General features: G+C 45.9%; 1 protein-coding gene across 10 annotated transcripts in view; it reads right to left on the minus strand.

Annotated features, from left to right (window-relative positions):
- LOC139259737 (speckle-type POZ protein-like A) overlaps nucleotides 1–18,669 on the minus strand; it is a 270,126-nt gene that overhangs the window by 163,176 nt on the left and 88,281 nt on the right. Inside the window, exon 1 of one of the 10 annotated variants that reach the window (XM_070875372.1) lies at nucleotides 3,793–3,861. The exons of 8 other annotated variants lie outside the window; for them this stretch is intronic. The gene's annotated coding sequence lies outside the window, so the exon portion shown is untranslated. Of the gene's footprint in view, nucleotides 1–550; nucleotides 692–3,792; nucleotides 3,862–18,669 lie in introns of those variants that run through there. One more of the 10 variants, XM_070875376.1, reaches the window with a different exon arrangement.

An 18,669-nucleotide genomic window follows, 5' to 3' on the forward strand; every position in this document is an offset into this window, starting at 1 on the left:
GTTGAGAAAACATGAAATCTTTTACATGACGTGCCAAATGAAGTACAGTGCTCTGGTCAGACCATACCTAGAGTACTGTCTCCAGTCCTGATTGCCAAGTCACAAGGGAAAAAAGATGTCTGACATCTAACCTTATAGTGGCACGCAAGATAGTGAAGGAAATGGAACAGGCAAATTGAATAGTGTTTTAAATTAAACTATGACAATGGGGTAAGGGGACACAGGTTAAACTAGAAAAGACAAATGCAGAAAATTCTTCCGTGATCAACGCATGGAATGGACTTCCAAATATGAAGACAAAGACCCTAGAATTATTTAAGAAACAATTGAATTCTGCAATGGGGAACTGTGGGATCTCTCCAGATGGATTAATTAAGATAGGACAAATGGCCTGCTTCATCCATCGTTATCTTGGAATCCAAGCATGTTACAACTTTTGTGGCCCCATTAGCCGTTTTATAACTTACATTTCATCTAGTTCAACACTATTCCCTCCTTTCTAACTCTGCCCAAAATAAAAATGACAAAAGCACATAATTATTGAAATTACCTGATGGGAGAGATTTGATGCGTACTAACAGTCGATTGGTTAAGTCACTCATCCACCTCAAAAAGCTCTCAGCACCATTTCTTGCGATGTCATTCCACTATACAATCCGACATGGCACATCTTACACTACTGACCGTAGAAAATCACTCCTTCTTTGGCCACGCCACACCATGGTACGTAGTAACATAACAAAAAAATATAACAAACTAAGACTCGCATTCAACTCAAGGTAGAGGCACAAGACTGCCATTCCCAATTTAAACAGCCAGCCTCACTTGTGGAATAAAATCAAATTCTTCAACATGTGATACTGTCTATTTTCACTGAGGATTGCATAGCATATGTTTTAAAATTACAACAGTCAGAACCTTTATGCAAGAAGCAACACAGAAACCGTGTCTGTCAAAAGGTTACAGTAATCTACCCCTCCTGAGATTGCTTTTGGCTCATAATGAACACAACTGCATAAACCATAAATAAAGCACACTTACTTTGGAGTCGGTTACTCAAAGGCACAACGATACAAATGAAGAGCAGTAATGTGTTTTGGGGGACATCAGGAAAGTAACCGGTCTTCTAGTCTGGCTTCTGTAGATACTTAACTGTTGTAACCTTGGCAAATACAAGATCAACTCCCTACAGTAAACAAATCTCTTGTTGAGCTACTCGAGTTGCTTTTAATTCTGCCTGGGCAAGTCAACTACAGGTTTATACTTGTTGTCTGGCTGGGTGACTCTACTGTGGGCAAGTTTATCTGCAGGTGGCCAAGGATGTCATCTTTTCCTTTCCTAACAGCAATACAAATATGGTGCAATAAACAAGGACGAGTACAAATGGTACTTTGATTCAGTATGCGTCAAACCTGTTGCTGCAAGCCTAACTGTATTCTTCTTCAGCATTTTCCATATTGGCTACTGTCAGAAATATAAAGACTAGCTCTGAAGGTTTCCTGTGTTGCTGCAGGAGCAATCAAGAACATAGGACTTCCTCCTCAACGTACTCCCGAAATCATCATCGTCATCATATGCTGTCTCTCGGAATCGAGGAAGACTTGCTTCCATTCTTGGCATTAGTTCTTAGGTGGCTGTACAGTCCAACATGAGAATCACAGTCTCCGTCACAGGTCGGACAGATAGTCATTGAGGGAAAGGGTGGGCAGGGAGCCTGGTTTGCCGCACACTCCTTCCGCTGCCTGCGCCTGATTTCTGCATGCTCTCGGCGACGATACTCGAGGAGCTCAGTGCCCTCCCGAATGCACTTCCTCCACTTAGGGCGGTCTATGGCCAAGGACTCCCAGGTGTAGGTGGGGATGTTGCACTTTATCAGGGAGGCTTTGAGGGTGTCCTTGTAATGTTTCCTCTGCCCGCCTTTGGCTCGTTTGCCGTGGACGAGCGCCGAGTAGAGCGCTTGCTTTGGGAGTCTCGTGTCTGGCATGCGGACTATGATGATGACGACTACTGAAAGTACAAGAGGAATAGACTAGTAGTCTTGCTTTTAAAAAGCCAGCCTAAGGGAACATTTTGGCAAATTTGAATCGAATTTTGGCTCATAAAGAACACAACTGCATAAACCATAAATAGGTGAATGAAGATATATTCTAAAGAAAATAATTACTTGCATTTATATAGTACCTTTCACGACATCAGGACATTCCAAAGTGCTTTACAGCCAATTAAGTACAATTAAAGAGCAGTCATTGTTGTAATGTAGATTACGCGGCAGCCAATTTATGCACTGCAAGCTCCCACAAACAGGAATGTGATAATTACCAAATAATGTGTTTTTAGTGTTGATTAATGGATAAATAGTAAACAGGGATAACGCTCCTGCTCTTCTTTGAAATACCTGTAGTACCATGGGATCTTTTACATCTATCTGAGAGAGCAGGTGTTTAACTTGGTTTACATCTGAAAGACGGCAACTCTGACAGTGCAGCACTTCCTCGGTACAACACTACAGTGTCAGCCTGGATTATTGTGCTCAAACAAGTCTCTGGAGTGAGACATGAATCACAACCTTCTGAGCTAGAGGCGAGAGTGCAACCCACTGAGCCACAGCTGACAAAGTCAGTATCAAGTGGTTCATCAAAAAGCTCCATAAAATACAAGACATTTTTATACTGCACATGGACATATCCAGTTGAGAAAAATTAATCTCAGCCCCATCACAAATATTTACCACTTTGAAAAGCTGTTACAGAAAGTTAGACTTACGTTTTATCCCAAAATTAGAATTATTTAGGATTCAGTCCAACAGGTTACTGGTGCTGAAACTTGTATCTACTGAAAATAAGAGTAACAGATTTGCAGTCCTGTTTTTGTTTAAATCCAGCCCAAGGAAACATTTAGCCAAATATGGCTCTAATATTCATTCCCTTTCCAAGAATAGTTGAATATATTCTAGCATGTAAAACCAGTATTAGTAATGGTAATTTCCAAGTAGCAAGAGTGATCTCTGACCTACATATTTCACTTTTATTGACGGTTAGAAAAGTACTTAGAATCCTATTTGTAGAACACTAGTTTCTATTACAACAGAATAAATATCATCAAAAAACCACATGCAATATGTAACTTTCACAGGGTTGTCACCCACCCGCCTTTGCATAAAATTCCCTTTTAGCTTTGGTAACATATCATATTTTAATTATTTTCACTTAACGGAGCCTTCTTGAGTCACAGATTTATTATTTTTGTTGTGTATGCAATAACTCAATAGACTGAATACTGTAAACTCCGAACAGGTACAAACCTGGCTCTATTTTATTAGGGCCCAAAATGATTACATTACAAGATGGCTGGCCTTTTATACCTGGGCCGCACACACGTGCGCACAGCCCAATGACCACAGACAGTGGCGACACCTGGTGGTTAGTAAAGCCAAGCATACATACATGACAATTTTATGGAGCTTTTGTTGTTTGCTTGCCCCCCCCACCAACACACATATTCTTGTGTTGTTTTAAAAAGGAAAGCGCTGCACAATGTGGCTCCACCGGCAGGACTTGGGTTGGAACCCAGACCAGACTGGTGGGAAGATAGTCTCCATTTGCTGTCAGCTGCAATTCTAAAGTGAAATATGCTTTGACAATCTCAACCTAGCTGCTAGTATAACTGCACAACTCAAACTGCCCTAAATTCCACACAAAATTGCCAAGCTCGCTTAGAGAGGAGAGAGAGATGGGAACCAGGAATCCTATACTGATGTACTCTGTACTACTTTTTAAGCAGAGGAAATTTTACCTTGCATAAAATCTGCATCAGACTTGTAGCAACTTGATACAAAGGCAAAATACTGTGGATGCTGGCAATCTGAAATATAAACAGAAAAATGCTGGAAATACTCAACAGGCCAGGCAGCATTTGTCAAGATAGAATCAGAGTTAATATTTCATGCCTGTGACCTTTTGTCAGAACTGGAATATGAGGTTTTAAGCAAGTACAGAAGCAGGGAAAAAGGAGAAGAAAACAAAATGGAAAGTATGTGATATGGTGGAAGATAGGAGTGATCAAATGAACAGAATCATTACCAGCAGCTGCTGTCCGAAGAAATGGGAGCAGTGGTTATGATCTGCAATTGTTGAACTCAATGCTGAGTCCAGAAGGTTGCAAAGTACTGAATCAAAAGATGGGGTGCTGTTCCTCGAGCTTCATTGGAACAGAGTAGGGGGCAGAAGTCAGACCAAGTAGAGGTGACGGGTTCCCTTCCCTGAGTGAAGCATGATAATCTAACAGCTTTCACGGTCATTTTGTTTTAATCCGCTAGCCCACAAATTACTATGGTAAAATTTGAACTCATGAGGTAAAGAAATGAAAGATAGATTACGAAAGTAAACTTGCGCAAAACATAAAAACAGATAGTAAAAGCTTTTACCGATATATAAAACAGAAAAGAGTGACTAAAGTAAATGTTGGTCCCTTAGAAGATGAGAAGGGGGATTTAATAATGGGAAATGTGGAAATGGCTGAGACCTTAAACAATTATTTTGCTTCGGTCCTCACAGAGGAAGACACAAAAACCATGCCAAAAATTGCTGGTCACGGGAATTTGGGAAGGGAGGACCTTGAGACAATCACTATCACTAGGGGGGTAGTGCTGGATAGGCTAATGGGACTCAAGGTAGACAAGTCCCCTGGTCCTGATGAAATGCATCCCAGGGTATTAAAAGAGATAGCGGAAGTTATAGCAGATGCATTCGTTATAATCTACCAAAATTCTCTGGACTCTGGGGAGGTACCAGCGGGTGGAAAGCAGCTAATGTAATGCCACTGTTTTAAAAAAGGGGGCAGAGAAAAGGCAGGTAACTATAGGCCGGTTAGTTTAACATCTGTAGTGGGGAAAATGCTTGAAGCTATCATTAAAGAAGAAATAGCGGGACATCTAGATAGGAATAGTGCAATCAAGCAGACACAACATGGATTCATGAAGGGGAAATCATGTTTAACTAATTTACTGGAATTCTTTGAGGATATAACGAGCATGGTGGATAAAGGTGTACCGATGGATGTGGTGTATTTAGATTTCCAAAATGCATTCGATAAGGTGCCACACAAAAGGTTACTGCAGAAGATAAAGGTACGCGGAGTCAGAGGAAATGTATTAGCATGGATCAAGAATTGGCTGGCTAACAGAAAACAGACAGTCGGGATAAATGGGTCTTTTTCGGGTTGAAAATCCGTGATTAGTGGTGTGCCACAGGGATCGGTGCTGGGACCACAACTGTTTACAATATACATAGATGACCTGGAAAAGGGGACAGAGTGTAGTGTAACAAAATTTGCAGATGACACAAAGATTAGTGGGAAAGCGGGTTGTGTATAGGACACAGAGAGGCTGCAAAGAGATTTAGATAGGTTAAGCAAATGGGCTAAGATTTGGCAGATGGAATACAATGTCGGAAAATGTGAGGTCATCCACCTTGGAAAAAAAAACAGTAAAAGGGAATATTATTTGAATGGGGAGAAATTACAATATGCTGCGGTGCAGAGGACCTGGGGATCCTTGTGCATGAATCCCAAAAAGTTAGTTTGCTGGTGCAGCAGGTAATCAGGAAGGCAAATGGAATGTTGGCCTTCATTGCAAGAGGGATGGAGTACAAAAGCAGGGAGGTCCTGCTGCAACTGTATAGGGTATTGGTGATGCCGCACCTGGAGTACTGCATGCAGTTTTGGTCACCTTACTTAAGGAAGGATATACTAGCTTTGGAGGGGGTACAGAGACGATTCACTCGGCTGATTCCGGAGATGAGATGGTTACCTTATGATGATAGATTAAGTAGACTGGGTCTTTACTCGTTGGGAGTTCAGAAGGATGAGGGGTGATCTTATAGAAACGTTTAAAATAATGAAAGGGATAGACAAGATAGAGGCAGAGAGGTTGTTTCCACTGGTCGGGGAGACTAGAACTAGGGGGCACAGCCTCAAAATACGGGGGAGCCAATTTAAAACCGAGTTGAGAAGGAATTTCTTCTCTGAAGGTTGTGAATCTGTGGAATTCTCTGCCCAAGGAAGCAGTTGAGGCTAGTTCATTGAATGTATTCAAATCACAGATAAGATAGATTTTTAACCAATAAGGGAATTAAGGATTACGGGGAGCGGGCGGGAAAGTGAAGCCGAGTCCACGGCCAGATCAGCCATGTTCTTGTTGAATGGCGGAGCAGGCTCGAGGGGCTAATTCTTATGTTCTTATACTAATCCCTAAAATACCACAAAAGTATTTTGGTAATTGTACAATAACTGGTTTCGTCAAAAGTGTTCCATCCTAATTTAAAAAGCTGGTACTTTTCCAAGGGTGAAGAGCTGGTGAAATGAAAACTCAAGTGATTCTACAAGAATACTTCCCAATGGTGCAACTGTGACAAAAACAAGTTGGCCTGGTGCTACCCCCATCAAAAGTGGGGAAATTGGAGTGAATGTTATTGTAGGTTACTCATACATACTTACTAGTAACTGATTTCAAAGACGAACAGCAGAGATCTGAATTTTATAAGTTTCCGGTCGCCTGTCATTTTAATTCTCTATCCCATTCTGACCTTAGCCTCCTATACCGTTCCAATGAAGTTGAACGGAAGCTCGAGGAACAGCACCGCATCTTTAGATTAGGCACTTTACAACCTTCTGGACTCAGCACCGAGTTCAACAATTTCAGATCATAACCACTGCTTCGATTTGTCCAGACAGCTGTTGGTAATGATTCTGCAATTCCCATTTACACCTCTTCTAGACTCATCTCTTGTTTCTTCACTTGTCTCATTACCATCCACTTTGCTCACACCATCATCCCTTTTGTCATTTAATCTCTAGAACACGACCTTGTCATCACCAACATCTTGTTTCGCCAGAGGGACAAATACAAGGCATCGTGGCAACACCCTCGCTCCAAACACTGGCACCTGCTCGACTCTGTCATCGTCCGAGCTAGGGATCGCAAGGATGTGCGCATCACCCACGCTATGGCAGGAGTGGACGACTGCTGGACGGACCGCTGCCTAATCCGATCCATCATCGACATCAACATAGCCCCAAAGCGGAGGAGGCATGTGAAAATGTAATCAAATAATAAAATAAAAACTCACATACCTGTATTTGAGCCACAAGTATGCAATTATGACTGCTCTGGACAAAATGGCAAAGTCACAGACTGAATTAGCAAAAGAATACGATGCCACTCAGTCAGCCATCAGCAAAAACTAAAAAACGCAACAGCATTCTGCCTTAAAACAGCTTAGAAGAGGGGATTTCAGAAGTGATCAGAAACGTTGCTCACTTCTAAGCTCGATGATGTTGGAGCAGAACTTATTGAGCCAACATCTGAGTCAAACAAGTCACTAGTTGAGCACTGCATGTATCAAATGTCAAAATGTCAAGTTTTTGGCGAGAAAAAGACGACTTGCTTATTCAGTCAGTTTGCTGGATGTCATGAAATTCATTGCTAGAAGCGGAGATCTTACTATTCAGAACAAAGTTGTAAATTGCTTTCACCCCATGAGTTTGCTCAGTAAAGATGATGAGAATGTGGTGGAGTTCGAAGAAATTGAGGCCCCACCCTGAGTTGCAGAGCATTTGGGAGTGATTTCAGCAAGCAGTACTGATCCCTGCTGATGTTCCTCAATCTGACTAGATTGCATTGATGACTCTTGGATAACCCAAACCTCAAATTGAAGCTTCTGACCAACCCAAGCTGGAATTAAATAATGAAATTCACAAGGATAGCAAGAATTTTGAACTTAACTTAAGAACTTAAGAAATAGGAGCAGGAGCGGGCCATACGGCCCCTCGAGCCTGCTCCGCCATTCAATATCATGGCTGATCTGATCCTGGCCTCAACTCCACTTCCATGCCCGCTCCCCATAACTCCCATATTTTCAAAATCCCCCAGTCTTACCCCTCTCTTTCCTCCCCCACTGTCCCAAGTTTCCTTCCCCACCGTTTCATCATCTGTCCCCACTATCTCCCCTCCCCCCTCCCCCTGTCCCTGCCCCCTCCCACTGTCTCTCCCCCCTCCCACTGTCACCACCGTCTCTCTCCCCCCTCCCCACTGTCCCTCCGTCTCTCTTCCCCCTCCCCACTGTCCCTCCGTCTCTCTTCCCCCTCCCCACTGTCCCTCCGTCTCTCCCCCCCCTCCCCACTGTCCCTCCGTCTCTCCCCCCCCCTCCCCACTGTCCCTCCGTCTCTCCCCCTCTCCCCACTGTCCCTCCGTCTCTCCCCCCCCTCCCCACTGTCCCTCCGTCTCTCCCCCCCCTCCCCACTGTCCCTCCGTCTCTCTCCCCCCTCCCCACTGTCCCTCCGTCTCTCTCCCCCCTCCCCACTGTCCCTCCGTCTCTCTCCCCCCTCCCCACTGTCCCTCCGTCTCTCTCCCCCCTCCCCACTGTCCCTCCGTCTCTCTCCCCCCGTCCCCACTGTCCCTCCGTCTCTCTCCCCCCTCCCCACTGTCCCTCCGTCTCTCTCCCCCCTCCCCACTGTCCCTCCGTCTCTCTCCCCCCTCCCCACTGTCCCTCCGTCTCTCTCCCCCCCTCCCCACTGTCCCTCTGTCTCTCTCCCCCCTCCCCACTGTCCCTCCGTCTCTCTCCCCCCTCCCCACTGTCCCTCCGTCTCTCTCCCCCCTCCCCACTGTCCCTCCGTCTCTCTCCCCCCTCCACACTGTCCCTCCGTCTCTCTCCCCCCTCCCCACTGTCCCTCCGTCTCTCTCCCCCCCTCCCCACTGTCCCTCCGTCTCTCTCCCCCCTCCCCACTGTCCCTCCGTCTCTCTCCCCCCTCCCCACTGTCCCTCCGTCTCTCTCCCCCCTCCCCACTGTCCCTCCGTCTCTCTCCCCCCTCCCCACTGTCCCTCCGTCTCTCTCCCCCCTCCCCACTGTCCCTCCGTCTCTCTCCCCCCTCCCCACTGTCCCTCCGTCTCTCTCCCCCCTCCCCACTATCCCTCAGTCTCTCTCCCCCCTCCCCACTGTCCCTCCGTCTCTCTCCCCCCTCCCCACTGTCCCTCCGTCTCTCTCCCCCCTCCCCACTATCCCTCCGTCTCTCTCCCCCCTCCCCACTGTCCCTCCGTCTCTCTCCCCCCTCCCTACTGTCCCTCCGTCTCTCTCCCCCCTCCCCACTGTCCCTCCGTCTCTCTCCCCCCTCCCCACTGTCCCTCCGTCTCTCTCCCCCCCTCCCTACTGTCCCTCCGTCTCTCTCCCCCCTCCCCACTGTCCCTCCGTCTCTCTCCCCCCTCCCCACTGTCCCTCCGTCTCTCTCCCCCCCTCCCTACTGTCCCTCCGTCTCTCTCCCCCCTCCCCACTGTCCCTCCGTCTCTCTCCCCCCTCCCCACTGTCCCTCCGTCTCTCTCCCCCCTCCCCACTGTCTCTCCCCCCTCCCCCTCTGTCCCTCTCCCCCCTCCCCCCCTCTCCCTCCCTCTGTCCCCACTGTCTCCCCTGTTACCCCACTCTCTCTCACCCCACACCCGAGCCCCGCTCTCTCCCCCCCTCCCCACTGTCCCTCCGTCTCTCTCCCCCCTCCCCACTGTCCCTCCGTCTCTCTCCCCCCGTCCACTGTCCCTCCGTCTCCCCCTCTGTCCCCACTGTTACCCCACTCTCTCTCACCCCACACCCACACCCACACCCGAGCCCCGCTCTCTCTTCCCCCCGCCCCCCCCCGGACACTCACCGTACTGCCCGCGGGCCAGTCCGAGCGACAGCAGCGCGCACACAGCCGCCCCGAGCCTGCCCGTTGTCATGGTTCTGCCGGTAGTGCCGCCGCTCGGTGTCCGTGCCGCTGCCCCTCCCTGCAACCCCTCCCCCACACCGCGCCACTCTCGCGACAGTTCGCCCCATGATGACACTGTTGCTTTAACACCAGCTGCTCTGATGCTCTCTGACATTCATTTGCGTTGCTCACCAAAGAGAGTTTCATTTGCGTTGCTCATCAGGTAACTTGTTTCACTCACAAGACTCCCAAAACAAACGCTCTACTCAGAACTCCTTCATGGCAAACATAGAAACATAGAAAATAGGTGCAGGAGTAGGCCATTCGGCACTTCGAGCCTGCACTGCCATTCAATGAGTTCATGGTTGAACATGCAACTTCAGTACCCCATTCCTGCTTTCTCGCCATACCCCTTGATCCCCCTAGTAGTAAGGACGACATCTAACTCCTTTTTGAATATATTTAGTGAATTGGCCTCAACAACTTTCTGTGGTAGAGAATTCCACAGGTTGACCATTCTCTGGGTGAAGAAGTTTCTCCTCATCTCAGTCCTAAATGGCTTACCCCTGATCCTGAGACTGTGACTCCTGGTTCTGGACTTCCCCAACATTGGGAACATTCTTCCTGCATCTAACCTGTCTAAACCCGTCAGAATTTTAAATGTTTCTGTGAGATCCCCTCTCATTCCTCTGAACTCGTGAATACAAGCCCAGTTGATCCAGTCTTTCTTGATAGGTCAGTCCTGCCATCCCGGGAATCAGTCTGGTGAACCGACGCTGCACTCCCTCAATAGCAAGAATTACCTTCCACAAGTTAGGAGACCAAAACTGTACACAATACTCCAGGTGTGGCCTCACCAAGGCCCTGTACAACTGTAGTAACACTTCCCTGCCCCAGTACTCAAATCTCCTCGCTATGAAGGCCAACATGCCATTTGCTTTCTTAACCGCCTGCTGTACCTACATGCCGACCTTCAATAACTGATGTACAATGACACCCAGGTCTCGTTGCACCTCCCCTTTTCCTAATCTGTCACTATTCAGATAATAGTCTGTCTCTCTGTTTTTAACCACCAAAGTGGATAACCTCACATTTATCCACATTATACTTTATCTGCCATGCATTTGCCCACTCACCTAACCTATCCAAGTCACTCCGCAGACTCATAGCATCCTCCTCGCAGCTCACACTGCCACCCAACTTCGTGTCATCCGCAAATTTGGAGATACTACATTTAATCCCCTCGTCTAAATCATTAAATGTACAATGTAAACAGCTGGGGCCCAGCACAGAACTTTGCGGTACCCCACTAGTCACTGCCTGCCATTCTGAAAAGTACCCATTTACTCCTACTCTTTGCTTCCTGTCTGCCAACCAGTTCTCAATCCACGTCAGCACACTACCCCCAATCCCATGTGCTTTAACTTTGCACATTAATCTCTTGTGTGGGACCTTGTCAAAAGCCTTCTGAAAGTCCAAATACACGTCAACTGGTTCTCCCTTGTCCACTCTACTGGAAACATCCTCAAAAAAATTCCAGAAGATTTGTCAAGCATGATTTCCCTTTCACAAATCCATGCTGACTTGGACCTATCATGTCACCTCTTTCCAAATGCGCTGCTATGACATCCATCATTTTACCCACTACCGATGTCAGGCTGACCGATCTATAATTCCTTGTTTTCTCTCCCCTGCCTTTTTCAAAAAGTGGGGTTACATTGGCTACCCTCCACTCCATCGGAACTGATCCAGAGTCTACGGAATGTTGGAAAATGACTGTCAATGCATCCGCTATTTCCAAGTACTCTGGGATGCAGTCCATCAGGCCCTGGGGATTTATCGGCCTTCAATCCCATCAATTTCCCCAACACAATTTCCCAACTAATAAGGATTTCCCTCAGTTCCTCCTCCTTACTAGACCCTCCGACCCCTTTTATATCCGGAAGGTTGTTTGTGTCCTCCTTAGTGAATATTGAACCAATGTACTTGATCAATTGGTCTGCCATTTCTTTGTTCCCCGTTATGACTTCCCCGGATTCTGACTGCAGGGGACCTACGTTTGTCTTTACTAACCTTTTTCTCTTTACGTATCTATAGAAGCTTTTGCTGTCCGTTTTAATGTTCCCTGCAAGCTTCCTCTCGTACTCTATTTTCCCTGCCCGAATCAAATCCTTTGTCCTCCTCTGCTGAGTTCTAAATTTCTCCCAGTCCCTGGGTTCGTTGTTATTTCTGGCCAATTTGTATGCCACTTCCTTGACTTTAATACTATCCCTGATTTCCCTTGATAGCCACGGTTGAGCCACCTTCCCTTTTTTATTTTTACGCCAGACAGGGATGTACAATTGTTGTAGTTCATCCATGCGGTCTCTAAATGTCTGCCATTGCCCATCCACTGTCAACCCCTTAAGTATCATTCGCCAATCTATCCTAGCCAATTCACACCTCATACCTTCAAAGCGAGCCCAAGGTGGGCGGAGGAAACGTTTCAAGGACACCCTCAAAGCCTCCTTGATAAAATGCAACATCCCCACCAACACCTGGGAGTCCTTGGCCAAAGACCGCCCTAAGTGGAGAAAGTGCATCCGGGAGGGCGCTGAGCACCTTGAGTCTCATCGCAGAAACCAAGCACAGGCAGCGGAAAGAGCGTGCAGCAAACCAGTCCCACCCACCCTTTCCCCCAACGACTATCTGTCCCACCTGGGACAGGGACTGTGGTTCTCGTATTGGACTGCTTAGTCACCCAAGAACGCATTTTGAGAGTGGAAGCAAGTCTTCCTCGATTCCAAGGGACTGCTTATGATGATGATGTTTCACTCAAATATGCTGGTTTCACTCGCAAAAATTGAAGAAGCAATCGTTCGTGATTCAATTTGAAAAATAAAACGGTCCAAATTAACAGATCTTGTTTTTAGAGAAAAACTCACCCTCATTATAGTGAAAAAGTAAAATACTGGATTTTTAATACTTTTTCTTATCTTTGAAATTGCAAATTCCTTCAAAATATTCTGAAAGTATTTATAAGGAAAGTTCCCTCATTGTTATACGTAGCATGTATAATGATGCTCTACACTGGTACTACTTTAAAGAGTAAAAGATTTTGCTTCTTCAACTGACATTTGCAGTTGCAGAGTGTATCTTGCCAGTTTTAAAAAAACTGAACAAGAACAAGATGTGTCAGTATCTCTGGTACAGACAGGCATTTCAACATTGAAGGCATGAAGTACAGATTCCAGAATTGTACTTTTTGCTCACTGGTTTGGTTAATTTTTTTTAACCCTATAGAAATCGATCAAAATTGCTTTAAAACAGTTCAACACACGACTTAGAACAGTCTTCTGGACTAGGACTTGTACTTCAATAATTAACCCAACACTAACTCGATCTGGTGCTCTCACACAGAAATCTTCTTTGTGGAATCTCGATTAAATTGCAGAAATCTTCAACATAAGCAACTCAATATAAAATTATAACTACCGTAATGGGCACAAGCCAAGTTGCTGTGTAATTTAAATATGCATTTATGCTCTATTAATGACCATAAATTACATATTAGTATGCCACTCTTACATATTCAAATCCCTGCTGTAAGCAAGTTATCCACATCTCAATTGCTTTACACCTCTCCAGTCCAGCACCCTTGGGACCTGATCGGTGCCGGACCAGAGAATTTTACGGACCACACGAGGTCACGCCAACCCTAGCGCTTTCAGCAGTACCCTACTTACCGGGTACTGCTGGCAACGACCCGGCCCCGTTCTGCGCATGTGCTGTGCAGAAGCCTACTGCACAGCATTTCTCAGGCCCAGCTTCGGCGGCTCAGTCAGCCGCCACGCTCCTCGCTCCCTCTCCGCACCGACAAAGGAGGGAACACACTGGAGCCAGCGGGGAGCAGAGGAGCAGCCAGCCCCAGGACTCAGAGAGGGTCGTGACCGCCCCCCGCCGGGAATGATGCCGGACCAGGGATGTTGCCAGACCAGAATCGGGACTGGAGAGGTACAAACTTGTACTGTGGTTTCTTAAACATCATTTTTTTTATCCAACCGAATACTTCTGACAGTGCTCTATATTTTATTATTTTTTTTTACTTAGTACCAACAACATTTGATAACTATTTGGTAAAAGTGCTGATTTAAAGCAGTATTTCTTCACAATGAGCACTCATAAATTAAAACTCCAATTATATACAATGAACATCTGAGTCACTTAACCTCAGCAGATTCATATATTGAGCAGAATGGTGTGATGGCAGTAATTTACACAATGTTACCTGCAGCGTGGTGTTGGCAATACTCAGAAGCATTTCAGGCACCGTGTTACCTCTAGTTTTGTTCAAGGTGGAATATAGCCAGCTAAATCATCGTCTACTTAGAAATTATTCTCAAATTAGGAATACATTATCCTCAATATACTGCATCAGGCTTCTGTAAAATCTGACTCACACATTGGGCATATCGTACATGTTTAAATTCGTTTTTTTTTTAAGTGAAGCCAAGAGGGAATGCTCACAATTGTCAAGAGACTACATTTCACACTTCTGAGGAGATTATTCGAACAAACACTTTAAAATGTTTACCAGTTAAGAGGGAATGGAAATATTTCAGGTGCAGGATTTTAATAAAAATGGATACGACACTTGATGCATTACATCACAGAAACAATTTAAATTAGGTACATTTCAGTACTCTGGAGGAGCTGGATTAGGATAATGACCAGTGGTTTAAGTACTCTTGACCAATTAGCATTGGAAAACATCAAATTACTCAAGTGTCCAATTCCACACCAATGCCACCACAAATTAAAAAAAAAATCTGCTCAAGATAATTGCGTTTATTGCTGTATAAATGCAAGTAGTTGTTGTTGTATTCATCAGCAAAACATCTGAAAAGTTAGCCGAAAAGTTTCTATTGGATTAAGCTTGGTGCAAACATTGCATATTCTGCAGTCAGTAAATCTTCCAGGTGAGCACATCAAGTACAATGGCAAAAAGTACAGATTTTGAACAAGTAGGGAAAACAGAAGTCATTTAGCTTTAACTGTGTTACTGATTAAAATTTCTTCCATATTAAATAATAAAAGGTCATCATAGGCAGTCCCTCAAAATCGAGGAAGACTTGCTTCCACTTCAAAAATGGGAATTACAGTCTCTGTCACAGGTGGGACAGACAGTCGTTGAAGGAAAGGGTGGGTGGGGAGTCTGGTTTGCCGCACGCTCCTTCCGCTGCTTGTGCTTGTCCTCCGCATGGTCTCAGCAACGAGACTCGAGGTGCTCCCGGATGCTCTTCCTCCACTTAGAGGGGTCTTGGGCCAGGAATTCCCAGGTGCCAGTGGGGATGTTGCACTTCATAAAAGGAGGCTTCGAGGGTGTCCTTGAAATGTTTTCTCTGCCCACCTGGGGCTCGCTTGCCATGTAGGAGTTTTGTGTCAGGCATGCGGACAATGTGGCCCGCCCAACGGAGCTGGTCGAGTGTGGTCAGTGCTTCGATGCTGGGGATGTTGGCCTGATCGAGAACGCTAATGTTGGTGCGTCGATTCTCCCAATGGACTTGCAAGATCTTGAGGCGGCAGCATTGGTGGCATTTCTCCAGCGTTTTGAGGTGTCTATTGTATATGGTCCACGTATTTGAGCCATATAGGAGTGCGGGTTTCACTACAGTCCTGGAGACCATAAAGCTTGATGCCAGATTTGAGGTTCTGGTCTTCAAACATGCTCTTCCTCAGGTAACCGTCTTCATCATAATCATCATAGACAGTCCCTCGGATTCGAGGAAGACTTGCTTTCATTCTTAGCACGAGTTCTTAGGTGGCTGTACAGTCCAATACGAGAACCACAGTGTCACAGGTGGGACAGATAGTCATTGAGGGAAAGGGTGGGCAGGGAGCCGGGTTTGCCGCAAGCTCCTTCTACTGCCTGCGCTTGATTTCGGCATGCTCTCGCCGACGATACTCGAGGAGCTCAGCGCCCTCCCAAATGCACTTCCTCCACTTAGGAAGGTCTTTGGCCAGGGACTCCCAGGTGTCAGGGGGGGAATGTCGCACTTTATCAGGGAGGCTTTGAGGGTGTCCTTTTAACGCTCCCTCTGCCCGCCTTTGGCTCGTTTGCCATGGACAAGTTACGGGTAGAGCGCTTGCTTTGGGAGTCTTGTGTCAGGCATGTGAACAATGTGGCCTGCCCAGCGGAACTGATCAAGTGTGGTCAGTGCTTCAATGCTGGGGATGTTGGCCTGGACGAGGATGTTAATGTTTGTGCGTCTGTCCTCCCAGGGGATTTGCAGGATCTTGCGGAGACATCGTTGGTGATATTTCTCCAGCGACTTGAGATGTCTACTGTACATGGTCCACGTCTCCGAGCCATACAGGAGGGCGGGTATCACTACGGCCCTGTAGACCATGAGCTTGGTGACAGTTTTGAGGGACTGGTCGTCAAACACACTTTCCGAAGGCTGCGCTGGCGCACTGGAGGCGGTGTTGGATCTTGTCGTCGATGTCTGCCCTTGCTGATAGTAGGCTCCCGAGGTATGGAAAATGGTCCACGTTGTCCAAGGCCGCGCTGTGGACTTTGATGATCGGGGTGGCGGGGGAGGTAGTGCTGTATGGAGGACCTTTGTCTTACGGATGTTTAGTGCAAGGCCCATGCATTTGTACACCTCGGTGAAGGTGTTGACGAATAAAGCAGCTATCTTGTGGTCAACACCAAGTATCTCTTACACTATGTTTTAAACCAGATAGAAAAGAGGATTCAAAGTTGAGTTTTGGCGCTCGGCCTTTTTTAACCCCAGAAAATCTCAAATCTTCCATCCAATGGTGCGACATCACTATTTGTATCTCTCCACTTATAACAATGACTGACTGGCAGGGAGTTACCAGATTAATTCAACCGAATGGCTTAGACGTCAATAAAAACACGTTGCACAAGTGTGTGGTTTGAGTATTAGCAAACGTTCCATTTACTTATTATCCAACGGTGAATGAATAAATGTATTTGAGGTAATGTCTCATAAATGAACAGTTAATAAAATCAGTGCTGCAGGGACAGAACGTACAAATCATATGGATATATAATATTTTTTATTCCCAGTAATAAAGTGCCAGAACATTACATAGGATATACAGCACAGAAACAGGCCATTCGGCCCAACCAGTCCATGTTGGTGTTTATACTCCACTTGAGCCGCCTCCCATCTTTCCTCATCTAACTCCATCAGCATAAGCCTCTATTCCCTTCTCCCTCATATACTTATCTAGCCTCCCCTTAAATGCATTTATACTATTTTGCTTCAATTCGCTTCAACCATTCCCTGGGTTAGCGAGTTCCACATTCTCACCACTCTCTGGGTAAAGAAATTGCTTCCGAATTTCCTAATTTGATTTCTTGGGTGACGATCTTATATTGATGGCCTTTCGTTATGCTCTTCCCCATAAGTGGAAATACTCTCTCTGCACCTACTCTATCAAGAGCTTTCATAATTTTAAAGACTTCTATTAGGTCACTCCTTGGCCTTCTCTTTCCAAGAGAAAAGAACCCCTGTTTACCCTTTCCAGATAGGTATACCCTTACATTTCTAGTAAAAACTTACTTAAAATGCAAGATACCCAAGCTACCCCAGGCTCCATTGATACTTGAATCATACCAATGGGATGTAAATTTTATAAAGAACTTTACAGAGGTCTGTGATTGGATTTGATCCTATAAATCACCAGAGATTTACTGCCCTCATTGACAGCTTGCATCTTCTTCAATTCACCCACACAAGGCCACAAAGATGTTTTACAAATAAAGGAAGAGCAAGAGGATAATTAAAGAAAGAGTAAGGCATATTCTAGACAATAAAAGTAACTTCTATGTGGAGGCGGTGGATATGGTTCTTAATGAATACTTTGCTTCTGTTTTCACAAAAGAGAGGGATGATGCAGACATTGCAATCAGGAAGGAGTGTGAAATATTAGATAAAATAAAGAGAAAAAGAGAGAGTGGGGGGGCAAGTATTAAGTTGTTCAGCATCTTTGAAAGTGGATGAATCGCCTGGCCCGGATGAAATGTAACCCAAGCTGTTAAGAGGAACATAGAAAATAGGTGGAGTAGGCTATTCGGCCCTTTGAGCCTGCACCACCATTCAATAAGATCATGGTTGATCATTCCCTCAGTACTCCTTTCCTGCTTTCTCTCCATACCCCTTGATCCCTTTAGCCGTAAGGGCCATATCTAACTCCCTCTTGAATATATCCATTGAACTGGCATCGACAACTCTACAGCAGGGAATGCCACAGGATAACAACTCTGAGTGAAGAGGTTTCTCCTCATCTCAGTTCGAAATGGCCTGCCCCTTATCCTAAGACTGCGTTCCCTGATTCTGTACTTTCTCAACATCGGGAACATTCTTCCCGCATCTAAACTGTCCAGTCCCGTCAGAATCTTTTACGTTTCTATGAGATCCCCTCTCATCCTTCTAAACTACAGTGAATACAGGCCCAGTTGATCCAGTCTCTCCTCATATGTCAGTCCAGACATCCCGGGAATCATTCTGGTGAACTTTCGCTGCACTCCCTCAGTAGCAAGAACGTCTTTCCTCAGATTAGGAGACCAAAACTGAACACAATATTCCAGGTGAAGTCTCACCAAGGCCCTGTACAACTGCAGTAAGACCTCCCTGCTCCTATACTCAAATCCCCTAGCTATGAAGGCCAACATACCATTTGCCTTCTTCACCGCCTGCTGTACCTGCATGCCAACATTCAATGACTGATGAACCATGACACCCAAGTCTCATTGCACCTCCCCTTTTCCTAATCTGTCGCCATTCAGATAATATTCTGCCTTTGTGTTTTTGCCACCAAAGTAGATAACCTCACATTTATCCACATTATACTGCATCTGCCTTGCATTTTCCCACTCACCTAACCTGTCCAAGTCACCCTGCAGCATCTTGGCACCCTCCTCACGGCTCA

This window comes from Pristiophorus japonicus, chromosome 3, assembly GCF_044704955.1.
Source record: "Pristiophorus japonicus isolate sPriJap1 chromosome 3, sPriJap1.hap1, whole genome shotgun sequence".
NCBI classification, from domain to species: Eukaryota; Metazoa; Chordata; class Chondrichthyes; family Pristiophoridae; genus Pristiophorus; species Pristiophorus japonicus.